General features: G+C 38.9%; 1 protein-coding gene across 34 annotated transcripts in view; it reads right to left on the reverse strand.

The window, feature by feature from the left end:
• LPAR1 (lysophosphatidic acid receptor 1) overlaps positions 1 to 13,890 on the reverse strand; it is a 360,038-nt gene that overhangs the window by 246,453 nt on the left and 99,695 nt on the right. For 24 of the 34 annotated variants that reach the window (XM_042964112.1, XM_042964110.1, XM_042964107.1 and 21 more), the window contains one exon: positions 31 to 103. The exons of 6 other annotated variants lie outside the window; for them this stretch is intronic. The gene's annotated coding sequence lies outside the window, so the exon portion shown is untranslated. Of the gene's footprint in view, positions 1 to 30; positions 104 to 874; positions 952 to 1,340; positions 1,390 to 1,480; positions 1,568 to 13,890 lie in introns of those variants that run through there. 4 more of the 34 variants (XM_042964121.1, XM_042964113.1, XM_042964116.1 and 1 more) reach the window with 3 other exon arrangements.

A 13,890-nucleotide genomic window follows, 5' to 3' on the forward strand; every position in this document is an offset into this window, starting at 1 on the left:
ACTTGCCTCCTCTACACGGTTAGTTTGTACCTTTTTCTGTGTCCTCACATGTCCAACGCTTCCTCCCCTTCTCTCTCGGATGCTGAGACTGCTTGCTTGTTCACTGAGAAAACAGAAGCAACAGGAAAAGATTTTGATGTACTCCCCACCACGTCTGCTGACATACGGGCATGTGTGCCCTGATCCTCCATCATCCCTCCTGTGGCTGTGGATAAACTCATGGCCTCCGAGCTGAGACCAAGCCCTTCACTTGTGTGGGAGATTTCATCCCTCTCACCAACTCAAGAACACGACTTCAACAATTGTTTCCTCTCTCCCCTGCTTCTTCAGTTTCCCTCTGTCTGCTGAGTCGTTCACAACAGCACACAAAAATGCTAGATCTTAAAATGAAACCCTCACTTGACCCCACATTCCCTCCCAGCTACCGCAATACATCTCTGCCTTACCCCACTGCAAAAATTCTATGAAATGTTGACTATACAGAGTGTCTCAAATCCCACTCTTCCCATTCTCTCTCGAATGCATTCCTGTTAGGCTTTCTTCCCAAGCACTCCACTGAAACAGCTTTCGTAAATATCCCCTGACCTGTCTCCCTCTCTCACACCCTGTCCTCCACCTCCCTTGTGCCCCACCACCATTTGACATACCATATAATCACTCACTTGTTTGTTGCCTGTTGTCCCCAACTGATCTATAGCTTCCAGGAACTCTACCCTGAAGGCCCAGAACATTGCCCGGCACATAGCAAATATTCAATAAATTTTTGTTAAATGGATCAGTGGGATAAATAAATGACCATGCCTAAGATGATGCAATTATCCAGTTAGGGAGCAGATATTTAAAGTCAGCTGTACCTGACTTTCAAATCACGTACCCCAAAGCCTCATGCCACAACCTGTGCCTCTGATGAGGTGATTGAAATAGATGGCAGTATCATTAGTGAAGTAGGGTCTATAATAGAAGGGAGATTTGCCATGGAGACTTGTGAAATCATTTAATAGTTGGCAAAATAAGCATAACATTAGAGAAATTGCCTACTTACTCAGAGGTGAGTAATCTGGCAATCTCATATATCTACTACACAATCCAGAATGAGAAATGGAACAACCACAGCCTCTAAATGACCCAAGCAGATGTCACAAAACCCAAGCTTACACACAAGAAGCTTAGTGAGTTCTCTCAGAGCCACAAGTTTAGGGTTAGGTATTCCAACCACAGAAGCTTAAAAGTGACCAACGGTGAGGTACTAGAGAGAGCACACTCCCACATAGACACACACACAATTTCCAGAAGCCTTTACAAGAACATAAATGACCTAGTCTGGTTTCGTTCAGCCTTACCACAGCCCTTCACACCTCCAGAGCCCTTCACACCTCAGCAGTGATTCTCCTGCAAGATGTCCAAATACAGGGCAGCATAAGACACGTGTTTAGAACAATGATCGGAGGTTGGGAGGATACGACTGAGTTGTATTCAGTACCTTTTTTGAAAAAGTACATAAGGAACTCATACATTTTAGAGATATCCACAGAATCTGGCTGCAAGTTTTTAAAGCCTGCAATTGAAGAGGTAAAATTTCTGGAGAAACAAACAAGAAAATCTATTTAATAGAAGAGCCCAACCCCCTTTTATGCTAAACAAATGGAACATTGGTATCCTTCTCCAAAGGATAAAAAAGAGAATCAAAGTGAATTTTAGTAGATACACGGATTTAATTTTTATTTTCAATTTGTGTTTGAGTCATGCCAAAGGTATATGAGAGGTGATAAATACGGCACAACTTACATCATGAGAGTAATATCTGATATCAACAATCCAAGACAAGTTGGTACCCACTGGTCCAGGGAATGGGAAGTTGCTGACTTAATAGCTCTATGACCTTCTATAGAGTGATGATAGTCTTATTTGTGGCTAACTAAGTATACTTTTTCCAAGTAAGAGATTTGTTTTTCTAAGATTAGCAGTATAATGTCCTTAAAACTGGAAATAAATTAGCAGTACCAAAGAAAACTCCAAAAATCAGGCTTTTAACTCTGCAGGCTTGAAAAGAGAGAGAAATAGGAGCTTAATATTAAAATTTTCAAATTTTTTCCACCCTCATTAGCACTTCTGGTGTCAGATTTCACTGCTGGCATTACCGGTGGTGTATGGAAGCTTGTTTTTGTCACATATGTGAAGATTTATTTAACGTGAAAGCCCTCCCCAGTTCATGCGGATTGAAACCATAACTAAACACCTTGTCACATGTTTCCTATTGTGAATAGGCACATATAGCTTTCCAAAGAATAATTATTATTCCAGTGTGCAGATTTTACCCAGACTTTCAAAAGGTAGATTATAGATCTTGAGAAACTAAAAAACTTATTTATGATTTTTAATCAGAAAAAGACTGTGTTCAAAATAAGACATGGAAAACAATTCATTCTCTGGAAAATAGAAAAATAAAGCTTTGGAAAACTAATTTCCCACTAATTTCCCCCTTTTTCTGAGCCAGAATCGAAAAGCTATGGTAAAAAAATATATATTACATGAGAAAAAAACCCTTCTTTTCCTGTATTCGGTAGTTCAAATATCATATGAGATACTTTAAAGATTGAATTTTTGCTTTGGGGGGAATGGAATGGTTTCCTAAATGCCATCGGGACCCTCACTCTGCCTTGTGGCCAAGTCTTTTTAAAGTCCCTACAATCTGATATCCAAACATATAACATTGAAGGCAATATAACAAAGGAATTAAGACTGCAGGCTCTCAAATCAGAGACTTGAGTTTGAATTCTCCATTCTACTTATTATCCTTCCTATCCTTGAGCTATTTACTTCTCTGAGCCTCTGGTTTCTCATCTGCAAAATGGGATAAAAGTATGGCCTGTTTCATACTTTCAGAAAGTATCAAAAAACAATACACAGAAACCACCTACCATGGGGTAAATGCTCAAGCACTGATTTCAATTATGAATGTGATTGTGATCACGATAAGTAGCATCGATTGCTGTTAAGTCTGGTTTCCCTTTAACACCACTCGCCTGCCTGGCGCACAGGCACATAATACCTTCTTCTTAAATATTTTGTGATAGACTGCTGGAAAGAGGAGTTTGAACCTGGATCCATGCTCTTAAAATTCAAGAAATGTAATGACTCTTCTCTATTCCATTTCATCTACTCTCATTATTCCATCCACTTTCTTCCCTACTTTCAGAAACATCTAGAGAAGAATGAGAAAACTTGGCTACAAACAGGAGAGTGTTTTGGAGGATTTGGATGTTGGGGAGCACGAGGCTTGCTTTGGGAGAGTTGAAACGGGGTAACACAAAATAAAATATGAAGAACAGCCAGCCCTAGTGAGAAGAAAACACTATCAAATCCTGATTTGTGTATATGTCCATCATTGGTGTGATTACTGAAAAGCCAGTCTAGTAGCTACTTTTTGCCCCCGTGCTCCGTAATTGTGCCTTGAGCCTTTTCTGCCTCTTTAAGATAAACCCCCTTCATGTGCTAGCTGCATTTAAAAAGTACCAATGAACAACTCAATTAACCCAGTAAATTATGAACCATTCAGTGATGACAATAAAGAAGGTGCCAGCAACATTACTGAAAGACTGACAAGGGGTGTTCGGGTAAGTTCAGTGGACCTGGACTGCTTTGTAGTCTTCACCCAAATCCTATCCAAAAAGGAAAGCTCAGTCCGATGTGTTTGCACACAGGGCTTGGTGAGCATGCTTTGTCAGTTATTATCAATGACTGACCATGACATTAGAAAATGTTATTTCTTCCAACTAAAAAGAACCTGCACTGACCCTTCTCTGTTGTGCCTCCCCATCCCCCGCATAACTATGCCCTTTCACCTGTTTTTTTTTTTCTTCTTCTTCTTCTTCTTTTTCTTTCTTCTTCTTCCTCTTTTACTTCAGGATTTATAAAATCCTTTGAAACATGTTGTTTCCAGATGTAGGTCCCAAGTGCCCTGTCATTTACTTCCTGTCCAAGCACAGAGCAGATGGAATTACACAAGGTTGGCCGCATGATTCCACCCTCCAATGCCTTCATTAAACTTCAGGATTTTAAAAGAGTCTGCCCAGTTACTGGCAGGGACCTTTCCATACTTCCACCCCCAAAGCTGTAAATTACTACCTCATTAAACTCAATTGTAAATGATTAGGTGTCTGGAATGTACTTTCCTTTCCCTGCAGCCTCCTTGGGGTAATTACTGCATCACAGGCCTCCCTACTTAACTTAGCACATTATTCAAGCAGTGCAGTGTTTGAGTAGCTCAATGAGGGAGGAGGTTTTATTTCTGCGAAGGTATTATAACTCTATCTTTCGGTTCCAAAAGCAGATTTGTGATCTTTCAGTTCCCATTGAGTAATCTCTCTTTTAACAAGAGAAAGCCGTACTCAACCGGCCTTTTTCAAGAATTCATCTTTCTTTCTACCACACAGGCAGTTGGAACTACAGCACTTTTGTTTTTTCTGAGAATCAGTGAGATAATTTAACATTTTTAAAAGGCTGCTGTTGCTGCCATTAATTTCTATAGGTAAAGAGCGCCTGGGAAATGTTTAAATGTGGTTTTTTGTTTGAGTGGGGTGTTTTGTTTAGTTTTGTTTTCTGAGACAAAGGGAAACAAAGGTAACTCAGGTGATCAATGCCTAACCACCTAAGTCTGATTCTTTGATGACATTTGTTTTACGAAACCTTGAAGAGTCTGGAAAGGTCATGGGTAAAGGGTAGGAGGGAGAGAAAGAGGAGGAGAGGCTGTCACATTGAATAAATAATCTATCCCAAGTTCCCAGCCTGGTTGCCATCACGTTAGCAGGAAAGGTGAAACTAATATTCCCTGAGGGGCAAAAGCTCAGAAGGTCAGTCCTCTTTCTTAGGGAGGTTTTTGCCTCTTTAGTTGATTCATTGGTTTAGAGTCAAGATTTTTCACTGTCTGTCCTGGGCCTCCCTGCCACTTGTTTCACTAGAGTCCATCAGTTGTGCTTCAGTGTCACTGGAATATAGGGAAAGATAGTGACTTGTCATTTGGAGAAAGGAAATGAGGGCCATTAAGCCAAATGTTTAACTGAAGTCAAACAAGTATTAGCAATACAGTCATTGCTGATGTAGAGTTTCCACCTGTGTGAAGGAAAATGCGAAAATTGATAATGGAATGGAGCACCATCCCTTCTAACTCAGCCTAGGAATGCGTTCTTGGGTATTATAGATGATCGTAAGGAAGATTCATTCCTATTTGGACATGACACATAGAGGTGGACTAGGTGGCTTGGGCATTCATTTGTCTGCCTTCATTTGTGTCTGGAAAAAGTTCAAATGAACTTTGCTTGGGAGACTACTCTCTAACTGGGATGGAATAAAAGGGCATACCTAGTACCTTGGAGTAGACAGCAGAAGAGAGGTAAAGGAGCTACTTCCCCAAGGAAGGAAAAGAAATGTAGTCATTTGGCAATGTCATCAATGTCATCATGGCGGACACCAGCAGCAGTGATGATGCTGACTTAAAATTCTCGGCAAGTTTCGTGAACATTAGATATTCAAAACAGTGCATAGGGGGGAACAACATGAGCTAAAGTAAGACACCACAAAAATAACCAGGTAAGACTTTAAAAGCCTGGACATTCTTTGTTAGTCTTGCACAAGTGCCAGGAGAATTTATTACTACAATCACCCTATCCAGACCTATGGTCTGGTGAGTTCTGGGAAAATCAATTTACACAAAGGAACACTATTAAAATTAGTACCACAAAATGAGCACAGAAAAAATCAGCTAGTGAAGTAGACTGAACGGAAGCAAAGCAGGTTTGTGAAGTACTTCATGTTAGCTATGTTGTAGGCAATTCACTCTCTACTTTTTTTATTCCTTTTTAAATTATCATTTAAAAACCTATTCAAATTTTAAGATTATTTTTCCCCCACAGAGGAAAAGAAACAAAAAATGATATATGTCAAAGACCCTCCTGTAGAGTTGCGTTTTTATGGATTTCAATACCAGGCAAAACTAATCCACGATAACAGATACCACAATGTAATTACTTTTGGGTTGGAATGTTGGCTGGGAAGGAACATAAGGAAACTTTCTAGGGATATGAAAATGTTCTATATCTTGTGTAGTGGTCATAAGGGGTATATACATTTGTAAAAATTTATTGAACTATAAAATCAAAGTTTTTACATTTTACTATATTAATTATGCCCACTAAAAACAGTGTTAAAAATGTTTATTTTTTAACCCAAGAAGAATTGGTAATATATTGGGTCAATCTATCAGAAACACGTTATACCTCCATTTATTCATTTGTATTTGAACACTCTCTGTATATCATTTTAAGTTTCTTCCTTAGTTAATTTAAAAATTACTTTTGTAGAAATTATAATTATATATTTTCCATCATACTCATCAGTGGGTTGTTTCTCATATATAGCAAAATCATAGTATAGTTTTTTTAACTGACTTCCTTATTTCCATTATTCTTTTCTGTCTAGGCTTTGTTGTTGTTGTTGTTGTTTGTTTTTCACTGAGCATATCACTAAGAAATAATGACAGTGTTGCCTTGTTCTTGGCTTGAACTACCAAAAAGCTATTTTTAAAAATGAGGAAATATGTCATACAGTGCTATATATCAATTACGTATCAGTAAAACTGAAAGGAGGGGTGCCTGGGTGGCTCAGTCGGTTAAGCATCCGACTTCAGCTCAGGTCACGATCTCACGGTCCATGAGTTCAAGCCCCGCGTCGGGCTCTGGGCTGATGGCTCAGAGCCTGGAGCCTGCTTCCGATTCTGTGTCTCCCTCTCTCTCTGCCCCTCCCCCGTTCATGCTCTGTCTCTCTCTGTCTCAAAAATAAATAAACGTTAAAAAAATTTTGAAAGGAGAAAAATGATGAGAGCTAATATTCCTGTCCTCTTGATAAAATGCCTTTAGCATTTGCCACTAGCAGAATGTTGATGTTAGATTGAGAGACTTACTCTCATATTAAGGTATTTCTGTCTATCCTTAAGTTTTCCTTGAATTTTATCACAGATGGGTATAGAATTTTGCATCTCCAGATCCTGATCTCCTGGTTGTGAGATCAAGCCCCACCTCGGGCTCCAAGCCGTGGTGGATCCTGCTTACGGTTCTCTCTCTCCGTCTCCCTCTGTCCCTCCCCCGCTAAAATAAAGAACTTACATTCAGTGTTCTCATCATCATTTTCAATAATCCTAGCTGCAATTTTTTTTCCTACTTAACTCAAGAAAAGAGACAAATTAGTTAGAAATCAGGTTTGGCTGCTGTGAGAGGCCCTAGCGGAGAGTGGTTAAAATAAGGTAAATGTCCATGTAGGAGGCTAGGGCTGAGGACAGCTCGACCTTTTTCTATCTTGCTAAGATATTTACCACCCAATTTCCACAGTATGTGGTCTCCACATCATGATTTCAGATCACTGAAGTAGTTCTTAACATCATATCCACATTCTAGCCCACAGAAGAAGCAGAAGAGGGAAGGAAAGGATTTGCAAAGTATACATTGCTCATATCACTGCCATCCACATTAGAATTTAGTCACATGGCCACATCTAGAATCAAAGGATCCTGAGAAATGTAGTCTTTCGCTGGATGGCCAAGTGCTAAATTAAAAATTCTATTACTATATAAAATGGGAGAACACATAAACAGCAAAAAAGAATCAGCACCTGACAGTTTTTAAAATGTTTCCAGTGAGCTGATTTAATTTTTAATTTTTAATTTCTAATTTTGTTTCAGTGGATCAAACAATGGGATATGAATTATTTTTAGTATTTAAGTTTATTGATAACGGATTTAATTGAAGTACACTTGACACACAATGTTCCATTAGTTTCAAGTATATAGCATAGTGACTGGACAAGGCTATCTGTTATACTATTCTCACCAGAAATGTAGCTACTATCTGTCACTATTATGACACTATATATATATATATATGTCACTATATATGACACTATTACAATACCATTTACTATATTCTACTTATCCTATACTCTACCTTTTATTCCTGTGATTTATTCATTCCACAACTGGAAGCCTGTATCTCCCACGTCCCTTCACCCATTTTGCCTATCCCATCCACCCACCTCCCCTCTGGCAACCATCAGTTTGTTCTCTGTATTTATGGGTCTATTTCTGGTTTTTGTTTGCTTATTCATTTGTTTTGCTTTTTAGATTCCACATATAAATAAAATCACATTGTATTTGTCTTTCTCTGACTTATTTCATTTAGCATAATACCCTCTAGGTCCATCCATGTTGTCCATATGGCAAGATCTTATCCTTTTTATGGCTGAGTAATATTCCAGTGTGTGTGTGTGTGTGTGTGTGTGTGTGTGTGTGTGTGTGTGTGTGTATCAATTCTTTATCCATTCATCTATTGAAGGACACTTGGGTTGTTTTCATATCTTGGCTATTGTAAATAATGCTGCCATAAACATAGGGGTGCATATATTTTTCAAATTAGAGTTTTCAATTTTGTTGGGGGTTGGGGATAAATACCCAGTAGTGAAATTACTAGATTGTATGCTATTTCTATTTTTAGTTCTTGAGAAACCTCTATACTGTTTCCCAGTTTGCATCCCCACCAACAATGCAAGAGGATTCCCCTTTCTCTGCATCCTTGCCAACACTTGTTATTTCCTGTTCTTTTCATTCTAGCCATTCTGACAGGTATAAAGTGATATCTCATTGTGGTTTCACTTATATCTGTGTCTGTTTCATTTCATGTGTCTGTTGGCCATCTGTATGCCTTCTTTGGGAAAATGTCTGTGCAGGTCTTCTGCCCATTTTTAATTGGATTATTTGGGGGTTTTTTGGTGTTGAATCAAATAAGTTCTTTATATATTTTGGATATTAACTCCTTATTGGACATATCATTTGCAAATATCTTCTCCCTTTCAGTAGGCTGCCTTTTCATTTTGTTGATGGTTTCCTTTGCTATGCAAAAGCTTTTTATTTTGGCATAGTCCAAATGGTTTATTTTTGCTCTTGTTTCCCTTGCCTGAAGAGACCTATCTAGAAAAGTGTTGCAATGGCCAATGTCAAAGTAATCACTGCCTGTGTTTTCTTCTAGGATTTTTATCGTTTCAGGTCTCACATTTAGGTCCTTCATGCATTTTGAGTTTATTTTTGTATATGGTGTAATGAAGTAGCCCAGTGTCATTGTTTTGCATGTAGCTGTCCAGTTTTCCCAGCAGCATTTATTGAAGACTATCTTTTCTCCACTGTATGTTCTTGCCTCCTTTGTCGTAGATGAATTAACCATACAACTGTCCGTTCATTTCTGGGCTCTCTATTCGATTGATCTAGATACCTACTTTTGTGCCGGTTCCATACTGTTTCCATTACCACAGCTTTGTAGTTATCTTGAAAAAGTGAGATACCTCCAGCTTTGTTCTTCTTTCTCAAGATTGCTTTGGCTATTCAGGAGCTTTTGTGGTTCCATACATATTGACAATTTTTATACCTTAATAGATGATCATATATTTTTAAATATCCATAGATTATGAAAAAAATGTGTTCCCTTTATAATGTACAAAGTTTTATACGTATTTATAAATGCACCTTCCCATCTGTTTCTCCTTGTCTATTCTTACCTAAAGCACTTTACCTGCTGATTACATTCCTTCCACAACCAACACTTTTGCTAGTTCCCTTTTACTTGCTTTCTAGTTTTCTACAGCTTCTCTGAATAGATGCTTAGAGATGGCAGAGTAGAAGTAGATGATAGCTTCATATATCCCACTGTCATAATTCTGTAAAATGTAATTTATTTTAGAAACGACTAGTTTGCTATTTTTCACTCATATTTATAGGTACCTTGGACAAATATGCCTCTTTAATAAAATAGTAGGGGCCACACTTACTCAAATAATAACTTGGGCTATATTTCAAGTTGTAGTTTCCCTATGAATTCTTGTTCCTAAGAAATTTTTTTCAGGGGTTCCTAGGTGGTTTAGTCGGTTGAGCGTCCAACTCTTGATTTTGGTTCAGGTCATGATCTCACAGTTTGTGGGATCAAGACCCATGTCAGGCTCTGTGCTGATAGCTAAAATTTTTATATAGTCTTTCTATATCTTCCAGTGTTAATAAAAAACACTGTTCCATTATTGTGCCATATTTCCACTATTTTAAATTTTTTAAAAATTATATCAGTATTTATTTTATAAAATTTAAATGAAACTGTATACATTATTTTATAAGCTATGTTATGATCTCAAATGTTGCCCAAAAAACTATGTAATGTTTTCTAACAAATCCTAAGTTTTTCATTTTATCAGTACAGCGTCTTGTAGAGCAGGCAAAACTGGAAAGTTAAAAATGATATGCAGACCTGCAGCTGGTGAAGAAACATGAAAAACCCTGTAGAGTTAAAAACTATAGAGGCTGAATTCTTAGTCAGAAGATGTTTTCCCAATGTCAGGTTAATAATTTTGTGTGTCTGGCACTGTGGTTCAACTGTAAAAACAATGGAACTCCAACAAGATGGGATAGTTGTGGGGGGAGGGGGAAAAGAAAGCCAAGAAGGGCGAGGAGGATATGATTTTAACATCTGAAACTCAACTTTATAATGAGAAACAGAGGAGACATGATGTCATACTCTAGAAGGTAACTCCACTGTATTTTTTTTCAAGCTGGCTTGACCTGAGGTTTTCAACAAAGTCCAGATGGAAAGAAGGGAGAAATATATATATTCTAAGTTTGAAACAAAGACTTAAAATGGGGGGGAGTGGTTCACTCATGAATTTAACATGCTTGCATTTAATGCAGACCAAGTAAAGCCACCTCATTATTCCCTCCTCCCGGCCTCCTTACCCCAAACCTGTTAGCCTTACTCTGAATCTGCAGGATGCTGTCTGGCCTGGGTAGTCTCCTAACCACTGACTGAGGGAGGAGGTTCCTTTATTCCCACTGATGGAAAAGTCATCTATCGTCTTTCATCCACTCTAAAGTCTCAGGTTTGTTTTCTTGCGTTCAGTTTTTGTCCTTGTTTTGTTTGTTTGTTTTTAATTTTTTTTAATGTTTTCTTTATTCTTAAGAGAGAGAGAGAGAGAGAGAGAGCATGAGCAAGTGAGGGGCAGAGCGAGAGAGGGATACAGAATCCGAAGCTGGCTCCAGGCTCTGAGCTGTCAGCACAGAGCCCAACACAGGGCTCAAACCCACAAGCTGTGAGATCATGACCTGAGCCAAAGTAGGTTGCCTGACCAACTGAGCCACCCAGAAGCCCCTGTCCTTGTTTTGTTTTGTTTTCATATTTTGCCCTCTCTGCAATTGGGATGGATCTTACAATCAATGATGCTTTGTGGTTTTATCGGCAAAAGTTTTTTTGGTTTGCTTACCTGCTTACTTTTGTATTTTCCTTAGTGGAACCAAAATAATGCTGCATCCATTGTTAATGTTGTCTTAGAATTGGCCAAATACAACTCTAATAGCGATGACTGATGAAGCACAAGGGCTTTATTTGCTTTGTTTTGTTTTGCTTTGTGTTTATTCTGCAGTCACATCTTGATTGCAGAAGACACCCAGAAAGTAGCCCCCTGTGACCTGGTCTATGTTCTGTGAAAGTTCACTTCTGTGGCTACTGTTGATTATGCCACTATAAAGCCAGCAGTCATTTTTCACCTGGGGAAAGGCTGTCCATCTTCCCTGAAAGCTCTAGGTAGGGAATGTATCAATGTGCATTAGAAGCCCAGAATCTACAAAGAGGAAAGGATGGAGACTGCAGTCCCTGTCCCCCTAAAAGTCCAAGATCAGGGAAACATGGGATGAACCAGGGTGCCAATGCTAGAAGTAAGTGACAAGTACAAAAAAGGAGAAGTCATTGAGAGAAAACAAAAAAGGTTGATTTTCCTTGAGAAGGTGGTGGAGCCTCAAGACAAGGCTAGGTTTTAGGGAGAAAGGCAGCTGGTGGCTAGGGGCAATAAGTCCTGCAGACTTGGCCACTCTATCATAGTGCTGAGCTGGTTGAAGAATGTGACCAAGGACAGAGCACAGTAGCCCAGCCAGGAACCACTACGACACTGGCAGGAATCCAGACCTTCAAAACCATTTCCTAGGGTCACCTGGGAGACTCGATCAGTTGAGCATCTGACTTCAGCTCAGGTCATGATCTCATGGGTCCGTCAGTTCGAGCCCCACATGGGGCTCTGTACTGACAGCTCAGAACCTGGAGCCTGCTTCAGATTCTGTGTTTCCCATTCTCTCCCTGCCCCTCCCCCATTCATGCTCTGTCTCTGTCTCTTTCTCAGAAATAAACATTAAAATAATTTTTTTAATTAAAAAAATCATTTCCTCAACTGTAGACAGGCACCCATCCAGCTGAGCAGGACTAGCCTTGTAACAGCAACAACACATGGCAAAAATGAAAGCAGTAACACCAATAATCCTACTCCACTTGCTGGTCCCCCTTCTCTCCCCTGCATGCATTCAGAAGTAACACTGACACCCTCTGGACTGGGGGTGGCCCTGCATTCATGGAAAACTAATTGAAAATTAGGACACTTGCCAATCTTTGTATCCCAGCTGCTAAAGCAGATCATTTGCCTAACAGGTACTGAGTACCTGTTACAAAATCAGGCACCATAGAAGACACTTTTAAAATGTTCCCAACCATCAATGACAAGTTGTGATTATTCTAAGGAAATAATGTCACAAGGGTTTTAAAACAATAATGTCCAAAGACACAAAGCTGATAGTGGTGGATTAAAGATTCAAACGAAGGCCAACCTGATTTGGAAAGTCATATTCTTTTCACAACACCATGCTGGCCATCTCTGAAGAGATGAGCATTCTCACAAGGTCAAGTTACTCAGAGATCCTCCACAATGCTTAACTGATTGTCTTATTCTGGATTAAATAATATAACCAATGTTTGGAATATGAAGAGGAAATAGCTGGGCCTAGAACCAGCCATCTGTCCCAGTGATGCAGAAGTCTCCAGTCAAATTTCCCTGGTTCACTGCGAACTGGGTTAATACAAAGCTTGACAAATTTAGGAGTTCCTGAAAGTTTCTAATGAGAGGTTTTCTGAAAAACAAAGGAGACCTTGACTCTACTTCCTCTGGAGGAAACACACAAGACTCTGTACAGAAGCCCTAAAAATCTGTCTTTCAGAGTCTCTTTTCATATGTCAATAAGGAAAAGTAGAGGAGTTTGTCACTAATCTACAATCCATCTACTTGGTTGCCTGAGGGGAGGTAAAGTAGGGGGATGGGCAAACCAGATGAAGGGAGGTAGGAGATACAGGCTTCCAGTTATGGAATGAATAAGTCAGGAAAATAAAAGGCACAGCACAGGGAACATAATTGATGATATTGTAGCAGCCTTGAATGGTGACAGACGGTAGCTACACTTGGGGTGAGCACTTGGGGTAGCAGAAGAAAAATTGAATAGCTATGTTGTACACCTGAAACTAATGTAATATTGTGTATCAACTGTACTAAAAAAATTTTTTAATAAATAAAAATAAAATCCATCCACTAAAAGATTGATGGAGCACCTCTAGAACTTTCTGGACATTGAACTTCTTAAGGCCAAAGAGACCACTAACACTTTTGCATTAATTTTACATCCCTTTTCTGATTATAAAATATGATATGACTTTGTTTGAATTGTGAAATAAAAATAATTTGCATGAAGAAAAGGCAAAATAATATTTGATTCATAATCTTCTCATGAGGTGATAAGAAAAGTTACCAGTTCAAATTACTGTTTCCAGTCATAGCTATTAAAAAATCATAATTAGTAACACACATGGAAATAGTTGTATATCCTTCTTCTGCTTAACATTACATCATGAGTTTTCCCTTAGCCATTACAAATTTCCAGAAACTGCCAACCTTGTAATTTTGGGTGTTGGCCATCAAGGATTCTAATCATAGAATAGAGAGTGAAAG

This window comes from Panthera tigris, chromosome D4 (genome assembly GCF_018350195.1).
Source record: "Panthera tigris isolate Pti1 chromosome D4, P.tigris_Pti1_mat1.1, whole genome shotgun sequence".
Classification (NCBI taxonomy): Eukaryota; Metazoa; Chordata; class Mammalia; order Carnivora; family Felidae; genus Panthera; species Panthera tigris.